This window comes from Mesocricetus auratus, unplaced genomic scaffold, assembly GCF_017639785.1.
Source record: "Mesocricetus auratus isolate SY011 unplaced genomic scaffold, BCM_Maur_2.0 Super-Scaffold_100009, whole genome shotgun sequence".
NCBI lineage: Eukaryota > Metazoa > Chordata > Mammalia > Rodentia > Cricetidae > Mesocricetus > Mesocricetus auratus.
Genome location: NW_024429193.1, coordinates 54,995,708 through 55,009,400, shown reverse-complemented (window position 1 = coordinate 55,009,400; position 13,693 = coordinate 54,995,708). Strand labels below are relative to the sequence as shown.

The 13,693-nt window shown below is 46.9% G+C and overlaps 1 long non-coding RNA gene across 1 annotated transcript; it reads right to left on the bottom strand.

Annotated features, from left to right (window-relative positions):
• Positions 1-8,452: 8,452 nt before the first annotated feature.
• LOC121142374 lies at positions 8,453-12,940 on the bottom strand. Its single transcript, XR_005879381.1, has 2 exons — positions 12,567-12,940; positions 8,453-9,128 (listed from the first exon to the last, which is right to left on the bottom strand). It is a non-coding gene; the product is annotated as an uncharacterized LOC121142374 (long non-coding RNA).
• Positions 12,941-13,693: the final 753 nt, after the last annotated feature.

Here is a 13,693-nt window from a genome sequence, read left to right as displayed (position 1 = left end):
AAGTCACTTGTGCTAACTTTACCCATGATGAATGCTTACCGTCATGCCCTGTTTGTGTTCTGGTTTATAGAAAAAGAGAATGAAGATCCAGAGCTCTTTCTACTGTATGCTGGGTACATACACACAGGGACACACACACACACACACACACACACACACACACACACACACACACACACACACACGATGTACATGGCCATTTCTGCCTTAGACCCTGAGTGTCCCAGGGGGACATAGCACACAGGGTAGCCAAGCTGGAGAAGTATAAGATCATTCCAGTCATCAAGTGGTGAATCCATTTGAGCTTGTAAGTGGCCACAGGAAACCCTTCTGGTTCTCAAAGCCCTTAAAAAAATCATTGTCTGGCTTGCCAGGAGCCGTGGGATGTTTTCTCTCCAGCTAAGCAATAATGGAAGGTGGTGAACTCAGGTCAATTCGATGCTCCCTCAGGAGCCCTTCTGGACTGTGGTGTTTACACAGGATGAGATAAGAGCGCTGCTGCTGGCCTGGGTGGACAGAGCGCAGCAGAGCACCACAGGATCCGAGGTGATGGCGATGGCGATGGTGGGGGGTGTGGTCCCTCTGGCTCAGGCTTGGAAGAATGGTGAGAGAGACGGCTCCGATTTCTTACCTCAGTGGCTAAGAGCAGTCAGGTTACTGTGATCTGTCTTCTCAAAAAGGAGAAAAGAAAAATAGTCGTGTGCAGGCTCACCCCCCCCCACTCCTTCATCTATACAGTGCACACACATCTGTGGAGCCATATGTAAAATGATGGGTGTCTCAGACCACGTCCTCGAGGACAGCAAATGGGGAAAAAGAAATGTCAACAATGGAACTGTAGGTCTGAGTGCTAAGTGCCACCAAGGAAGACTGAGTGAGGCCTAGCAGTAGTTAGGAGCAAGATTGCCTCTAAGGGAGGGTATTCACAAAGGCTTCCTGAAGGATGGACTATCTGAGCCATACTCAAACCAAGTCATGGCCTACAGCTGAGGAGTCCTCACGAATCAAAGCAAACCTGTGTAGGGCAGCACCCAGATCAGAGAACATACTGGCCAGGCATGCTGGCACACATCCTTAACCCTAGCAGGCAGATCTCTGTGAGTTCTTAGCCAGCCTGGGCTACACGGTGAGACCCTTTCTCAAAGAAAGAAAAAGGAATCATCCTAGATACCAACTCCTACCCGCTCTCAGTCACTGGTCCCCACCTCATTGTCTTAGTCGGCTTTTTTGTTTGTTTTTAAGTCAGCTTGACACAAGTTAGAATTATCTGAGGGGAGAAACTTCAGTTAAGAAAATGCCTTCGTGAGTTTCCCTTAGGCGAGTCTGTGGTGTCATTTTCTTGATTGCTAATTTATAGAAGAGGACCCAGACCAGAGTTGTGCCACCCCTGGGCAGGTGGTCATGGGTGGTATGAGAAAGCAAACTATTGGGAACAAGGAGCTAAGTAGCACTCCTCTGTGGCTTCGGCTTCAGTTCCTGCTTCCAAGTGCCTTCTTCCCCAGGTTCCTGCTGTCATTTCCCTTCATGAAGGACTGGAAGGTGGAAGGTGGAATAAGTCCTTCCCTTGTCAAGTTGCTTGTGGTCATGGTGTTTATGATAGCAACAGAAGCTAACTACGACACCCACCAAGGTGCGATCATCTCCTGACTCCCAAAGCATTAGCTTTCCCTTTTGTTTGAGCTTGTAGACAGAAGCCATCGAATGTGAATTTCTTGGTGGCTGAGATGAAGCTGGAGGGACACACAGGAGTCCACCAGAGGACAAGGCAGATTAGAGGGAAATTCTTAAAGCAGACACAGAACTGAAGTATGGCTCTCAGCATTGATAGAGCACAGCATTCAAGGTGAAGAAAGAGGCATGAGATGATATAGGGCAGGATGATGAGCAGGGCAGGAGGTGGATGAGGGCAAAGAAGACTTTCTACACCTGGCAGAGCAGCTGGCCTGCCAACTGGAACCCTGGGAATCCAATCCACCTGGGCATCAGGTGTTAGTCATCTGTCTCTTTGCTGTGGCCAGATGCTTGAAAAGATGCAACTCAAGGGGGGAAGGATTTGGTTTTGTTTGTGGTTTAAGAGGGAAAACAGTCCACGATGGCAGGAAGATGTAGCATGTAAGACCATGTGGTGGCTAGTCACATTGCAGCTGCAGCCAGGAAGCAGAGACAGATGAATGCTAGTGTCTGTGCTTTCTCTCGCTTGCCCTTTTATTCAGTCCTGAACCCTACTCCAAGCAGTGGCGCTACCCACACTAATAGTAGGTCTCCTGCCCTCCTCCACTGAACCTCTCTGGAAACTCTTGCAATGACACCCTTTGCAAGCATCTCCTAAGTAATTCCAAATCAAGTTGACAATGAAGGTTAGCCACCAGTCAGTCACCTAAAGATCATAGGACCTGCATCAGAGATCCCAGTTTAGGACTTTCACAGATGATTCTAATAGTAAACGATGTTTAAAGCCAACTCCTGAGGCCACAGGGAGCCGCCAGGGCTGTCATTTAGAGTGATGGCTCATATCGACAGGACCTAGAATCTCGTAGGAGACAAATATTTGGAGAAGTCTAGGGGGAGTTTCTAGATTAGGGTATCAGAGATGGAAATACCCCCCCCCAACAGTGGGTGGCATCTTCTGATGGACTGGAGACTTTGAATAACGTAGAGAAAGTGACCTGAGCATCAGGTCTTCCTCTCTCTGCTTCCTGACTTCAGGTTACATTGTAGACACAATGTTACCAGCTACCTAAGCTCTTGCTGCCATGCTTTTGTTACCTTGATGTACTGTGTATCCTTAAACTGTGAACCAAATAAACCCTTCCTTAAGGTGTTTTTGTTGGGTATTTTGTGATATCAACAGGAGAAGTAATTATATGACAAGGCCTTGTCAGAGTTTTGAAAGATAATGTTAGCCTGTCTGTATCTACAATGCCAACAGGGAGGGGTTTTAGTTAGGATGTTGTGCTGGTCCAGAGAGCTCTTGACCTGATATAGAAGGTGTGATGGGTTTAAAGCATGGAGGGTGCTTAGGAAATAAATGAACCAGATATGTTGCTCACTAATCAGATATGGAAGGTGAGACTATGGAAGGACCCAGGAAAGATCTCCTGGACTTCTGACTTTAGTGGACCCCATAGAGGTGAGCAAACTTTTCTGGCAAGCTCAGATTTTTGTCTCATTAATTTATCTTTAATAACATAATGCAGGCATCTCTACATATCTTTGTGACACCATTTAAGCCTTCAGTGAACACTTTTGAAGTACTGACTATATATTTGACACTGTTCCAAGCATCAAAGCCCAAAGAAAACAGAACATAGAAAATTCACTATTAGTGTGCTAGTGTTTCACAAAAAATGTTTACGTTTGCTCCTTCTAGCTTAGTACATATATTCAAGGAAACAGTCTCTTGTTAGATTAGCTCCTAGAGAAGCAGACATGGGTGGGTTGTGTGGAAATAAAGAGAAAAGAATAGAAAAGAACCCTCTAGAATGGGCAATTATCACTGTTAACTGTGTTATTACCATGCTCCTCAGAGCAACAACGTACACACCATTGTCTACTGTTGTTGGGGGAAGCACACTGAAACAGGCTCTTAGTATGTACTCAGGATGTCCTAAAACTCTCCAGATAGTCTAGGATGGCTTCCAATTCACCAAGATGCACCAGCGTCTACCTCTGCCTCCAGAGTGCCTGGACTAAAGGTCTATACTGCAACACCCAGGCTTGTTATCTACATTTTTATTGAAGAGAAAATGAATCCTTCAAGAAAGTGAGCACCTCATCCCAAGGCTCACAGCGGGTAAGTCACTGGTTAAGAACGAAACTATCTTTCTGCAAAACAGAGAAGTGTATAGCAACCCCTCCTTGTCATATGAGGAAAACAAGGCTGTGAGTTGATGCAGGGCCCGGATTGACTAGCAAACCAATGAAAAATCTGGGAGTGTTGGGAGAAGTGTTTTTGCTCTGCTCTGTGGACACACAGGCAGTCATAGCCACCTGGGAGGCACCTGTTGTTAGGAATGGGGTTCACAGAGGTCAGGCTCAGGGTCAAGTATAACTGTGAACTGTTGCCTTGCTGAAGAGCCAAGGATAGGGCACAGCAGGAGGGAAAGGCCCATGAACTGGCTGTTCTTCTGTGTTTGCCCAGAGAGACCTGGAGCTGTTAGACGCACAGCCTTGACCTTGAATGATGGATTTACCTTCTTAGGAGTTGATTTGGTCGTGGGGAATCTACAAATGAAGCAAAGATGAACACAGGTGTCTTTAACAATGTGTGATCAACAAAGGAAGAGAGAGTTGCTTTGAGAGGGAGGGATGAATGTCAAGGAAGGACTGAAGGCCCGCATTGCATCCTGAGAACTATTTAGCCTGAGTCTTACTCCCAAGGCCTCCAGAGCCCTTCCCTGGAAGAATTCATTGGGCTCCCAAAGGATCCTATTGCAGGGATTGTCAGAATCTGTGCTCAGGAGGACATGATTGATTGGATTGACCAAAATATGGACACTGAAGTCGGGCAGAATGGAGGACATGAAGAGCAAGGCTTCATAGACACAGTAGTGACACCTGTTCTCAGATGGCCTGGGTCTCTTCATCTAAATACACAGATTGGACAGACTTGCAGGATAGGAGGAAGGAACACCCCTTTCTTGCATCCCTTCCCAGGGTGCCTGTCTTTGCTTTGCCCTTCTCTGACTTGGGCCTCCTGCTGGTCCTTAACACAGCCAGCCACTGAGACCTAATCTCTCCCTCCCAACACCCACTCCTGACTAGGAGCAGTTAGAAGCCTTAAAGGGAATGTGTCCTGAAAGCCACGCCTAAGAAAATGACTGCAGGCTATGAATGCCTGCATCATTATACACACTGGTCAGCCAGCCATGAAACTGGTGAGAACATGAAAGGTTAGAGAGGACAATCTCTCTTCCAAGATCTTACAGGGTGAGCTTGTCGTCCTTGGAAGGGGAAGCTAGTTTTCCAAGGAGGGGATAAGCCTCCGAGGCCAGGGGAGGTGGCCATTGTACTATCCAAAGGATGTTTTGGTTATATTTAGTGAAAGAAGCACTTCCCAAAGTAGCTGAGCCATCAGTGGTCCTGCGGTGTGGTTAAGCAGGCTAGCAGGCAACACCTCGGGGTGCTTCTGTTACACTTGGCTTCAGCACATAAAACCATTTGCTTTGGAAACCATCAGTCGGGGTTGGGAGTCAGTCTAGTGACAAACATTCGTTCCAAGGAGCCTCCTGTCTCCCTCTGGCTCCTCTGGGATGTGGTCTAAGGCCTTTGGTGAGGCTGGCAGACACAGGGGTGCAGAGTCTGCACAGTAGGCCTCTTCCTGTTCTGCAGACACACTGGGAGCTCCCTCTCCCTAGAAACTCTGTCCATAAATTCAGCTGGTACACCCTCACTTCCTTCAGATCCTTGTGTGTGTCACCTCAGTGAGGACGCCTAGCAGAAAGTTCACTACTGTTACGGGGTTGTGGGGAACTGGTGATGGCTCTGTCCCTGAAGTGTGGACTGGCTCTCACGGCCCCTCAAACTCTTTTCTGAATTTCTGACCCTTGTAGCTATCAGAGACCCGTGGTGAGCTTCATAGGCAGGGCTGGGGCCAGCTATCCACTCTGTGTCCAGTGACAAGAGGAGGCACAGCCTGAGCAGAGTGGGTACCCTAGGGAACGCCATCTCACCCATAGCTGCTTAATCTTTTGACAAATGTGCATTGAGGACACGTCCATGAAGGACGTCACTGAGGTGGGGGAAGAATGCAGCCTGTTGTCTGGGCCCAGAACACAAAGGCCGGTCTGTGCACACGTGGGCACTCCCGGCCCAGGCTGAATCAGCTGCTCCCGTTTCCTTCTTTGCCATCACAATACAACTACAGAGATACAGTTTGCCCTTCAACCCCCGCTCCAGGAGAACCAGGCAATGGGATTTCTGCCCACTGGGTGCCCGCTGAGCATAGCCAGTAACTCCAGCCTCCCGGCCCACTTGGCTCCCAATGAGTCTAGAATCTCAATTGCCTGCCTCTTCCTGACCTCATTTACCGTCCCCTCTCTTCTTCTCTTTCTCTTGTCCTCCCTGGCACACGTGTGAGGGACAGATCCAGGGTGATCTGGACTCTGCTGATTACCAGGGAGCCAAGGCTGGGAGCTGAGTCATTATCTACTGGGTGGCAGCCAGCTGTGGAGCAGGGTCACTCCAATAGGGCTTTACTCAGGCTGGGGAGTAGCAGCTGTCCTGGCCTATCACCCTCATCCTAGGACACTGGTCAAGGAACAATCTAGCTAGAGTCCCTACCATTGCCCAGCATAGGGACCAAGGGGCATGAGGATGCGATTGCCTGAGATGTGACAATAGACTTCAACATTACAAGCGGCAGAAGTAGCCCAGGTGAAGTTCTTAGTCCCTGGGCATCTTAGTTTCATCATTGATAGACACCCAGGAGAATGCTCTTTTTTGTTGTTTTGTTTTGTTTTTCAAGACAGGGTTTCTCTGTGTAGCTTTGTAGACCAAACTGGCCTCAAACTCACAGAGATCCACCTGCCTGTGCCTCCTGAAAGCTTATGTGGATGGTTGTTGAGTACTTTCCATGGACCTTGAAACAGTGCTCAGCCTGGGTCGACCTAGATTAAGCCTTGAAGCAGTAAGCCATGCCAGTTTTCATCAGCACCAACACCATTTATTTGTTCATCAATTGGGTGCCTTCTACATGTCAGACACGTCAGTACACTTGATAAGTCAGCAAAGAGACAAAAATCCTTCCTATGAATGTAAGGTAAACTTCCTTCCTTCCTTCCTTCCTTCCTTCCTCTCTTCCTCCTTTTCCCTTCCTCCTCCTCTTCCTTTTTCTCATTCTTTTGACAGGTTCTCACTTCTAAATGGAGAGAAATGAAAACTGTCAACTGTATTAAATGAAAGGGCTCACAGTACATTGAGAAGGTAGCAGGGCTCAGAGCTGGGAAGGAGGACTTGGCCTCGGGAATCTCGGAAGGCCTGCGGTTAAGCAGGTGGCCTGGGAGAGTCTTAGGAGATGGTGCTTATATAATGATCTGAAGGACATGGGGGTGGTGTGCCAACTGGGTTTCTGGGGGAAGAATGTTCTCAGCACAGGGGATACCCTGTTACTCCCCAGGGGTGGCGCTTACCTGGTGTGTCTACGCATTGGGAAGAGGTTCATGTCAATGGATAGAATGCAGGGGAGAGTACTGAGGGATCAGGATAAGGACATAAAGGGATCTGATCACATGACACCTTTGAAACAGTATGCCAAGCCTGCCCTGAACACCCAATGGAGTCGCTTACATAACAGAACTCACTGGGTGCCTGCAGCTAGGCACTCCCCTAGCTTGACTCCCCTAACAAGTTCTTCTAATTGTGTGTGTGTGTGTGTGTGTGTGTGTGTGTGTGTGTGTGTGTGTGTGTGTGTGTGTGCTGGGTGTCCTCCCTACCCCTGCCCTTCCCATCACCAAGTTAGAACTCTGCAATCTCTTGTCATTCACTGGCTTACCTGCAGCATTCCTGGTGGGCCAGTATGCATTAGGCAGCACCGCCCCTTCCTGCACTGCAGACATGCTGTTGTTGGCCTCCTTATCTCTGTCCGCCTCCTTGACCTCAGAGGGCCCTTCCTGACTGGGGTTTGCTCTCTCTTTTCACTTTCTCTGCCCTGAGTTCAGCGAAACCCACTCCAACCCTTCTCTTGATGTGTGGGTAGAAGGATAGAAGGATAATCCCTAAAAGTCCCAATTCTTTTTTTGTTTTTGTTTTTGTTTTACGAGACAGGGCTTCTCTGCTTTGGAGGCTGTCAGTCCAGCCTGGCCTCGAACTCACAGAGATCGGCCTGCCTCTGCCTCCCGAGTGCTGGGATTAAAGGCGTGCACCACCAACGCCCGGCTTAAAAGTCCCAATTCTTAAAAATCAGTGATTCCCAGGGCTAGTGATAGTCCCATCTTTCTGGTCCTGCTATGTATCAACAATAATTATTTGGAAAAGTAATGTGGCAACATGGATAGTGTATGATACTATCCACGTTTAATATACTATGATACTAAAGTGCAGATACCCGTTGATTTGGGAATTTCATGTTTAAGAATTTAGCTTAAGAAGATGGATCTGATTAAAGAAATGCCCCCATAGAACTGGAGATGTGCAGTTGGAGGAGCACTCGCCTAGCATGCAGGACGCTCTGAGTGCTCTCCAGCACTGCAGAGACTGAGTAAGGAGGCACCTGCATGTGATCCGAGCCAGCACTTGGGAGGTAGAGGCAGAATCATCAGGAGTTCAAGCTTATTCTTGGCTACTTAGGGATTGGAGGCTAGCCTGAGCTATATGAGACTCCTTAAGAGAGAAAGAAAGAGGGGAAGAGAGAAAAAAAGAAAGAAAGGAAGGAAAGAAGGAAGGAAGAGAAAGTGAGAGGACCAGAGGAAAGAAAGAGAAGAAAGAGTGAGGGCAGGCCATACAAATAAAAATGTGCATCATAGAACTATATATATTATATGGAACACAAAAATGGTAGCAACGATTATCACTTATTAAATATTCTTTAAGGACCAAGTGCCATTGAGTTACTTATTATTTCATCCGATCCTTGCCCTATTTCTGTAAGAAAGGAACAGCGATTAGCACAGGGGCTTTCAACCCTGGTCATGACCCTGTCACAGGGGTTACTTAAGACCATGGGGAAACACAGATATTTACCTTACAACTTATAACAGTAGCAAAATTATAGTTATGAAGTAGAAATGAAAATAATTGTATCATGGGGGGGTCACCACAACATGAGGTACTGTATGTATTAAAGGGTCACAGCATCAGGAAGGTTGAGAACCACTGGTCTAGCAGGAGTTACAACTGCCATGTGTGGGAGTGAGGTTTCTTTAGAGGAGTAGAACTGATATATTTTTATATATTCAAAGGGAGTATGTTGGATTGGCTGCCTGCTGACTGGAGAATGGAGTTCAGACATACAACACAGTCTGGGAAACCCAACGATGATGGTCTTCACCCTGCGGAGCTGACATCCCTGAGACTGGGTGTCATAACAGTCTCAAGTTGGTGATAATAGCTGGAGAATTTCTAGAGAGCCGCCAGCCTTCTGTCCAAGTTGGAAGGCCAAAGAAGCTGGATCCCAATGTCAGCAACAGTGGCTGCAACAACAACAGGGTTGATGAACTCATGAACAAGATACAAAGGCAAGCAGGCAAAAAGTGAAAGCTTTCCCCTCAGATTTCCCTATATTTGAGCTGCCTCCAGAAGCTGCTGCCCGCATTCAGGATGTGTCTTTCCACTAAGAGTAACCTAATCAAGAAAACCTCTCACAATCACACTCACAGACTAACCTAAACTAGATTATCCCTCATAGAGGTGCCTAGAGGTTTGTCTTATGGATGATTCTAGATCTGTCAAGTTTATATTAGCTATCACAAGTCTACTCCTTGTCAACCACATACCCTTATGTTGTGTTTAGTTTCCAAATGACATTTACAGAATAAAGGTAAAGCCTCAGTTGGGGCTTCCTGGTGAACAGGAAATGGAGTCTAGACTAGAAAGGGAAGATGGCAACCATCTTAGTCAAACTCAGCTGTTGCCCAGACATTATCTCCTAATAGTTAGAGATTGTAGCTATTTTTGGAGAGTTTGTGGCCAGCACAGGAACTCCATGTATTTGGCTACACCCTGGTTGAGGTACTATCAGGTCAATGTCAGTCATGTTCCTGCCCACCCAAACTCTCAAGTTCCCCTGGAAGTCATTCCTAACTGTGGTAAAGTGGTAGATACTATAAAAAAAAATAGGACAGTAATAGTGGTTTGTTTGGGGAAAGAGCTGACATGAAATTACCCTTCAGAAGTGACCTTTATTAGGAGAGAAGGCCTCACAACTATGGGAGCTGTGATCTGTCCCTGAGATGAGAGATCATTATAAAGGGACTGTACATCATATCAGTGACAACATAACAAACTGGAAAGGGAGACAGAGAGAGGTTTTCCTCTGAAACCTAGTGGGAAGCCTACCTAAGACAATAGCTTCAAGTAAAAGAGGGGTGACTGCCGTAGATTGGATGATGGGGGCGTGTACAGAGGACAGCTTGAAGAGAGTATAGGAAAATACCTGGCTATCTCCTTGCAGGATGGTAGGACAGCCTGTTACAAGGGGCATAGAGAGTAGAACTATAAATAAGGACTGTGATATCATAGCATATCGATTCTTACTATATGTCTCAGAGAGAAAACGGCAGGTTTGGGAATTTGGCTACTTAAAATGAGACACTAGGAAGCCTGTCACATCACCGGATTCTCACCCAGTTCCCCAGCTACCTCAGAGCCTCCAAATAACACACGAGATACTATATTAATTATGAAACTGCTGGCCAATATCTAGGGCTTCCTATTGGCTAGCTCTGACTTAATTTCTAACCCAATTCTATCAATCTAAGTATTTCCATGTGGTCTTCTCTTACCAGAGAAATGTCCGGAGACATGTTATTCCAGTCCCCCTGAACCTCTGAATCTCTTCATCAACACTAAGCTAGGAGGATTAGACATCTCCAAAAGAACAGTAGGCCATCTTTTAACCTGTGTGTCAAAGTCAACAGCCTGCCAATAAAATATATTCTTGGAACCTTTATTTTAATACACACACACACACACACACACAGAGAGAGAGAGAGAGAGAGAGAGAGAGAGAGAGAGAGAGAGAGAGAGAGAGAGAGAGAGATGTTTTGTCTGCATACAGGTTTGCATCATGTGCATGTCTGGTGCCTGTGGAGATGAGAAGAAGTGAGAAGAAGGTGGTTGGATCTACTGGGACTGCAGTTACAGATGGTTGTGAGTTGCCATTTGGATGCTGGGAATTGAACCTGGGTCCTCTTGAAAAGCAGCCAGTGTTCTTAACTACTGGGTCATGTTTCTAGCTCCCTTGGCACCTTCTTTTAATTACCATGAGCCATGTTAGACCTAGAATCTCTGCTCAATGAGGCCACACTGATAAACTCTTCCTGGTCTAGTTTCTATGCTTTTCCAGAATTATTCCACTCCCTCAAAATCCATTCCCACCCATATTGCCCAGATTTTTGTTTGAATGAATTAGGAAACTTGCTGTGCTCTTTAGGGATATAGTGCACCTCCTCACGGACCATACTTCCTATCTCACCTCTAGAGGCCGGACTAGCTTTGAATATGGTCATAGGTCCAGGGGTAAAAATGGGTGGACACTTTAGATCAGACTGCTTTCAGCAGTGATCAGAGAAGTGTCATTTTGCAGTGGGCATCAGTTAGTGTCATGACTGGTCAAAATGCCAAGAATAAGTTGTTGAGTCACAACTCTAGATGAGACATTTCTATCATTTGCGCCACTCCCCCCCCACCCATGCTCAGGGAACATTGTGGAAGAGGAGGTATCAAGAATGTAAGAGCCAGAGGATGAAGAGCGAGGAGTGCTACTAGACACTGGACATGCGTGGTCATTCCAATCATGAACTCATGAAGCAGTGGTTACTGCAGAAGACCTGAGCAGGACACAACTGAAAGGGGACATTATCAGCTCAGGACACCCTAGACCCAGTTCTCTGCACAAAGGAAACTTTTTGCCCCAGAGGAACAGAGGTCAGGGAATAAGAGACACAGGAGATAGAGAATGAGGGCAAAGGGGAAGGGAACAAGGGAGGGGGAAGGGATATTTGTCCCAGAATGGGACAAAGGACTGCCTCTGGATAGAGAGGAGACAGACATGGCCCATAGAAAAATGGCAGTTTATAAAGGTAAAAGGAAAGGTGTTTAATTTTAATTGGGCATGTTAATTTGGTGAGCCAAAGGGGGCTTTTGGTTGCTGGACTTTTAATACTTTGATGGCTGGACCTTGGTAGTCAGCCTCAGGAGGAGGAAGTGACTTTGGTGGCTAGCTCTAGCAATGTAATCTAATGATTTTTAGCAAGGCAGAGGGAATGACAGAGAAGGGCAAGGCCTGCCAGAGCCATCATTGTCATGCTTAGGCTGGCTGGTGTCCCTTCAGGAACCCATCAACATCCCAGCATGGATGGAGGTGGGATATGGCCCCACTCCTGGAAGTTATTTATAATCAATGTCTGCTGGGGAGGATGAGTCATTTTTCTTCAGGGGTATAGCCTGTAACCTCACACCTTTGGGGGAACAAAACTAGGAAGAGTTGAGGAGTTGACTCAATGACAGAGTGCATGCCCAGCTTTTGTAAGGTTCTAGGTTCAGTCTTCCCTTGAACAGTTGATAAATATGTTACATCCATAGTGGGACATTAGCCATAAGAAGGGAACACAATCTCAACATCTACTACCTCACTGGAGGATCCTGGAAAACATACTAAGTGCAAAACGCTGAATGGAAAACATCTCACTGTGTGATCCCCCGAGATGCAAAGCTCTGAGATGTCTATGGAGAAGTACATTCATAGTCATCTTGAGATAAAGAGGTGACAGGACAGGCTGAGAAGCCAAGGGACACCTGATAGGGTGTCTGTGCTTTCCAGGTGTCCTGCCTCCTTCCTCCTACAGAACAGCATCCAACTCCCCAGGAGATCCGTGTCATTTCCCAACACTATCATTCAAGTGACTCACCCTTCTGCAATCACCCAGGCAATTTCCTGCCTTCGTCCTTTCTTCTTATTGTGTTCTTGCCCGATTGTCTTCATTTACTGATCAGATTGCACTCTTCCTTCCAGATATAAGCCTCATGCACCTTCTTCCACTTCCTACATGCTCTCTGCACCTCTGCCCACCCATCATCAGAAAGTGTCTCCTGTCCTCAGTGACTCTCACCACACTGTTAGCTTTTGTAGCTAGGTGACAGTGTTATCCACTCAGCTTATTGAAGGCAATTCAAGGCATGTATACTCTTTTGTAGCCTAATATAATTACCAGAGTGTTTAGGGTGAACACGTTAGGACTTGCCAAGCCCAACAAACTAGGCTCTGCCACCCATCCCCAATGAACTGACTGAAGAGACAGGTAATAATGAAAAGGAAAGAAAAGAGACTTTCTAAAAGACTGCTTAAAAAGTAACGTCCTGCCATCATTGCCTTATCATTATGCTAGCTCTGGCCTGGTCTGCAACATGGTCTGATAAGTTGCTAGACTATGCACAGTTTATTCTTGGAGGCAAGTTCCTCCTCCAACTAGCACCAGGGCTTTATAAGCCCTCCCCCGCCCCCTCCCCGCCCTCTGCCCTCCGCCCTCCCATAGATTAGGTTCCCAGGAACCCTATTCTTTGGGCCTGTTGTTTCATTAGTCTGAGAATTGATGGGAGAGACACAAATATCCTTTTCCTTTGCTGTGAGGGTGGTTACAATATAACTATCTGCTTCCTCTCTGGGGCTCCATGGAACACCTCCACGTGGTGAACCTCGGAGGTCTGTCAATGATGGCCTTGACATTCTCTGCACTTGCTGGGCTGCTCTCTGCAGAACTCAGCCTGACAAGTTTGAAACTCCAGATGTGATTGCGAAGATAGTGTGCCTCTTTACAGCCTCCCCCACCCATTTTTTAAAAGCCTTTTCATCCCGTTCATTTGCTTAGGGCTACTATGCTTACTGGTCATATTTGCCCATCTGAGTCTCCCTGTGCCTTTCCTTAGATCATCTCCAACCCCGCTATTCTGGCAGTGCTGCCCAGCACCTGAGAGCAGGTTACCTCTGTCCTCGGGAGGGCCTACAAGCTAGGGCTGGAGCAGCAGAAGCTCAGAACAT